Here is a 5,531-nt window from a genome sequence, read left to right as displayed (position 1 = left end):
TCCCTATTCCCTCATTCCCCCTCCCTCCTCCCTATTCCCTCATTCCCCCTCTCTCCTCCCTCCTCCCTTCCTCTTCTCCCCATCCCATACGTGCCTTACAATCCCGCTTGACCTTGGTGTAGGGAAGCATGTAAGGCAGGAAGAGAGAGAGGGGGGATGATGAAAGGGGGTGTGGTGGAAGAATAGGTAAGGGGAGGTGGGGAGAGGGAAGAGGGGGAAGCAAGGGGAGGAAGGGGAGAAGGGAGAGGGGGAGGAAGGGGAGAAGGGGGTTATTTCAAGGTCAAGACACCTAGCACACCTGGTCTCTGCTGGCCGGGTGCCGTTCCGCTCTCCGCTGTTTGAGTGAATGGACGCCTCGCCGTCGCTGTCCGCATGTGTACGTGTGCGTGCGTGAGTGCGTGTGTTGGGGCGTCGGGCACGAGGAAGAACTGTTTGAGGCGGAGAGTGAAGGAAGAAGATAAAAAGAGGAAAATTTACACTAGAGTGATAAGGTAAATTTTAGTGTAAAGAAGAATGGGTTGTCGGTCCATCTTAGGACAGGAAAGCATGAGGCAGGGGAGTGTGTGTGGTTTAGACGTCACACTTGCCCTACTACGCGAGCGAAGGAGAGGAAGGGAGGGAGGGAGAGAGAGTGAGGGAGGGAGGGAGGAGGGAGAGAGAGAGAGGGAGCGAGAGAGAGGGGGGGAGGGAGCGACAGAGAAAGAGAGAGGCAAAGGGAGAGAGAGCGAGAGAGAGAGAGAGAGAGAGAGAGAGAGAGAGAGAGAGAGAGAGAGAGAGAGAGAGAGAGAGAGAGAGAGAGAGAGAGAGAGAGAGAGACGTCTAGTAGACAAGTGTGAGTGTGGCCGAGCCGAGTGATGAGAGAAAGAGCTGAATCACGCTTACCTCATTATATCCCGACTATAGTGTCGTCGGGCCGGGGATTCACCAACGCCTGGGGAGGGGGAGAGGAGGAGAGGGGAGGGAGAGGAGAGGAAGAGGAAAAGGGGGTAAGGGAGAGAGAGGGGAAAGGAGGGAAGGATTGAGAGGGTGAGCGAAAGGGGAGGGGGGAGAGGTAGAGAGAGAGAGAAAGAGAGAGAATGGCGGGGGGAAAGAGAGGAAATTAAGAAGGAGAGAGAGCTAGAGGGAAAAAGAAGGAAGAGAAAAGAGAAGGAGAGTAGAAGAGGAGAAGCCGAGAGGAAGAGTAGAGGATAAATGGGAGGAAGTCTAAACGAGAGTACAGAAAGGAGGAGGCGAGGCAAGTGGAAGCGATACTAGTTTGTTCTTGTTTATATAGGTAAGGCAGAAAACCCCAGCCTTAGGCCTGGCCACGCCCGCGCCAGAACAGGATCCGCGTCACCACAACCCGTGTGTGAGGGACGTCACGTGATCGTTGTGGTGAAGGCGGTTGTGGTGCGGTGGAGGATACGTCGGCGGTAGTGGTGATGACGGTGATTTTTGTGTGGTGGTGAGCGGATTTCCTGCCCTGGAGTAGTGGTTTGTGGTGTGCGTGGTGATCGTGGTGTGGTGAGCGGATTTCCTGCCACTTACTGCCGTTGTGGTGATTCGTGGTGCACGTGTTAGTATGAGTATTACGTTACTTATGGTGATGATGCTTTGTTATGGTATATTCCATAGTGATGACCAATTCATAGAGTACTCATGTATTTCACACGGTGAGAGAGAGAGAGAGAGAGAGAGAGAGAGAGAGAGAGAGAGAGAGAGTCAGTCAGTCAGTCAGTCAGTCAGTCAGTCAGTCCAACTTTCCTCATGAATTAACAAGTTGACAAAAAAAAAAAAAAATAGGAATGCAAAGCCCCTTTGTTAAAGTAGTCCACACTTTGGTCAGACTGTGATGTTTTAGTGATGTTGCTATAATTGGCTTCATGGCCTTATACTCTCTGCATCAAGACTGTAATCTACGCGACGTGACGTGCGTGTCCAGGACATGTGTAGGATACAAGTCAGATCCTGTACTCCAGGCGTGCCAAACACAAACACTCCTATGCCCGCGGCACATTTGCTATTTCAGTCTTTCAGTCGTCCGTTTTACATAATTAATTGAGCCAGTCCTTCGTCTTTTAAGATTATCACACTTCCAAATTTTTTTTTATTGTGTTTTTGTAGTGAATTAAATAGAGTCCAAACGTTTTTATATCAACCATATGGCCGTTTCGTCGCGCCGACTCATGGTTAACTGACCCGCATACTGTATATTAAGGTGAAATGTGGTCCCTTTGGGTAAATGAGTTTGAGGTAACATCTAATACGTCTCCCTTTCCCTTTTTCCTTCTCTCTCTTCCCTTTCTTACAGGTCTCCTTCGCCTCTTTTGTCCACTTTTTCTTCTCCTTTTTTCGGTGTCTTGTTCTCTCCTCTTTTCCTTCTCCTATTTCTGCTACTTCTTTCCCGTTTATCGTTCTTTCTTTCAGTTCTTCGTTTCCTTCTCCTTCCCTTTCCCTTCCTTCTCCTGTGTCTCCTTCTGCTCCTTCGCTTCCTCCTCTTCGTTTTCCTCCTTTTTCGGCTCCTCTTCCTCTACCCCTTCCCATTCTCCTCCTCCTCCTCCTCCTCCTCCTCCTCCTCCTCCTCCAATTCCCCCTTCCCATTCTCCTTCTCCTCCTCCTCCTCTTCCCCTTCCCATTCTCCTTCTCCTCCTCCTCCTATTTCCCCTTCATCCCTTTCGTCTCCATCTCCATCTCCCTCGCCATTCCTTATCCGCAAAAGTGATAAGCATAAGTACAAAACAAGCGCGTGTGTTCGGGAGGTTCTGCATCCATTTATTTCTTGATTAATGAGGCGCCGAATCGCCCGGCTACTCGGCTGTATTTTTTTTTTTTTACTTTCTTTCTTTCTTTCTTTCTTTTTTTTCTTTCTCTTTCTTTCTTTCTTCTTTCTTTTTTCTTTTTTTTTTTTTCTTTCTTTTTTTTTTCTTTTTCTTTTTTCTTTTCTTTTTTCTTTTTTTTCTTTCTTTTTTTCTTTCTTTTTTTTTTTTTTTCTTTTTTTCTTTTTTTTCTTTTTTCTTTCTTTCTTTCTTCCTTTCTTTCTTTTTTTTTTCTTTCTTTTTTCTTTCTTTCTTTTTTCTTTCTTTTTTCTTTTTTCTTTTTTTGTATAGATATTAATGTTTAATTTCTTTCTGTTCCGAAATGAGGATTAAATATTGTTATTTACGTTATCGACTTTCGCTTTTTTATTGTTGGCTATTATGCTATCCTCATCATTAGGCATTAGTGTTATCGTTATTATGCCTATTATTCCCTCTATCATCACCATCAACCACCTGAGATTAAGCCCTGAATCCGTGTCCTTGAAATTTTTACTTGATATCGAGTGTGTTTCAACTATTGTTTATTTTTACTTTCATTTTCTTGTTCTTGTTTTTGTTTTTATTATTATTCTCCTTCTTCTGATTTTTAATCTTGTTTTTCTTTTTTTTCTTCTTCTCATTCTTCTTCTCATTCTTCTTCTTCTTCTTCTTTTTCTTCTTCTTCCTCCTCCTTCTCCTCTTATTTCTTTTTCCTCCCTCCTCCCACCTTTTCTCTCCTTCCTTCCTCTCCCTCCTCCTCTTTTTCCTCCTCTCCCCCCTCCTATATATTCTTCTCCATGCCTCTCCTTCTTCCTCCTCCTCCTTCTTCCTCCTCTTCCTCCTCCTACCTTCCTCCTCCTCCTCCTCCTCCTCCTCCTCCTCCTCCCTCCTCCTCCTCCTCCTCCTCCTCCTCCTCCCCCTCCCTCCTCCTCCTCCTCCTCCTCCTCCTCCTCCTCCTCCTTCCTCCTCCTCCTCCTTCCTTTGCAATAGAGCCACCAATTTCTCATACCTGATTGCCTTGGCGTGCGAGAGTTAAGGGAGAGATTTGCGAGGATGGCAGCGGTTCCATCTTGTTCAGCAGCTTCTTGAAGTGGCGGTCGTGACTCCTATTATGTGTTTTTTCTCGTTTTTTTAAATATTTTTTTTCGTTTTTTTTTCGTTTTTTTTTTTCTTCTTGGTTATCGTTCTTTTATGAGAAGCGTGATTAAGGTTTATTTGTTTGTTTTTGTGTGGGTATTTAATTTTGTTTGTTTGTGTTTTTGTTCTTGATTCGGATATTTTTTTTTTTACCTTTAAGAGAAAGCAAAATATGTTGGATATTATTACTTGGATTCAAGAGTTTGAAAAGAAATTTCTTTCTTTACAAAGTGTTACTTAATTATTAATCTTGTTTTTTTTTCCGTCTTCCAGGTTGGTCTCCGAGAATAGCGGTTTTTCACACATTAAAAGCCACACGTTCATCCTCACGATCATCACCATCCTCACTATCAGATAGCCTTTTTCTCTTGAACCTTCGGCCTCCCCGTCCTCACCATCAGATAACCCTTTCCCTCGTGAATCCCCGGCTTCCCTATCCTCACCATCATCGCCATCATCAAAAACAAATAAAACTCTCCCCTCTCGATCTTCATCACTATCCTCACTATCCTCACTATCACAACCTTCACCATTCACGACGACCTGAACCAACGACTCGCCAGCCACGCGAGTCATCATTAACACCACCTCTTTGTACACAATTCCAGGTAAGAGTCGATTTTTCACACGTAGTAGGGGGGAGGGGGAATGAAAATATTGGGATATGGGGGATAAGGGGAAAGAGGGGGGAGGGAGAAGGGAAGAGGGGAAGATGTGGAAGCAATAGGGGAAGGGGGGGAGAAGGAAGTATGGGGTTATGGAGGGAGAGAGGGGGAGGCATAGAGGTATTAGGGGAGGGGGAAAGGGGGTGTTACAAGGGGTAAGAGAATAGCCACGGTGTCTATATGCCTCGATTACAGACAGGGAGAGTAAGCTAGGGAGGGGGAGAAGAAGCATGGAGAAGGAGGGGGGGGAAAGGGAGGGGAAAAGGGGGGGGAAAGGGGAGAGAGAAACATGCCATGCTATCAATCATTCACTGACGGACGAGCGCATGGCAGGGTCGATATGCACGTGAGTCCAGGTCGAAAAGGCAGAAGGAACGGAAGGAATGCTGTGGATGGGGGTCGATTCTACGCACCCCATGACCTAACACCGATAGATCACCATTGTTTTATTTTGATCTCTTTCTTTTCGGTCTTTCTTTGATTTCCTTTTTTTCTTCTTCTTTTCTTCCTTTCTTTTTCTTTTTGTTTCTCTTTCTTTTGTTTCTCTTTTCTTTATTCTTTTTCTTTTCTTTATTCTTTTTCTTTTCTTTTCTTTTCTTTTTCTTTTTTTTCTTTTCTTTCTTTGATTAGTTTTCTTTCTTTTCCTTTTTTGGCTTCAGAGGAAATGCATAATAAATGGATTCATTATTTACCCATTCCCTTATTACTGTCGATTACCTTTCTTCTTCCCCTTTCTGCTTTCTTTCTTTTCAAGTTTTCTCGCTCTAGACGAAATAAATATCCTTCCCGCAAAAAGGTGAAATGATAAAGATGATAATGAATACCATATGCACTACATTCCCCCCCTGATCATTGCCTTACATTTGATTTTTTTCATCATTTCGCGGGAAAATAACTCACGACCTAAGCTAACGCATTCATAAACCACTAAGGAAAAGGAGACCCCGCTTTA

The 5,531-nt window shown here is 44.6% G+C and overlaps 1 protein-coding gene across 1 annotated transcript in view; it reads left to right on the top strand.

The window, feature by feature from the left end:
• Window positions 1–3,757: 3,757 nt before the first annotated feature.
• LOC119572368 (translation initiation factor IF-2-like) overlaps window positions 3,758–5,531 on the top strand; it is a 68,207-nt gene continuing 66,433 nt past the window's right edge. Inside the window, exon 1 of the mRNA XM_037919440.1 lies at window positions 3,758–4,522. The gene's annotated coding sequence lies outside the window, so the exon portion shown is untranslated. The remainder of the gene's footprint in view (window positions 4,523–5,531) is intronic.

Source organism: Penaeus monodon, chromosome 4, assembly GCF_015228065.2.
Source record: "Penaeus monodon isolate SGIC_2016 chromosome 4, NSTDA_Pmon_1, whole genome shotgun sequence".
NCBI classification, from domain to species: Eukaryota; Metazoa; Arthropoda; class Malacostraca; order Decapoda; family Penaeidae; genus Penaeus; species Penaeus monodon.
The sequence above is the reverse complement of the archived record's forward strand: the minus strand, read 5'-3'. Positions and strand labels throughout refer to the sequence as shown.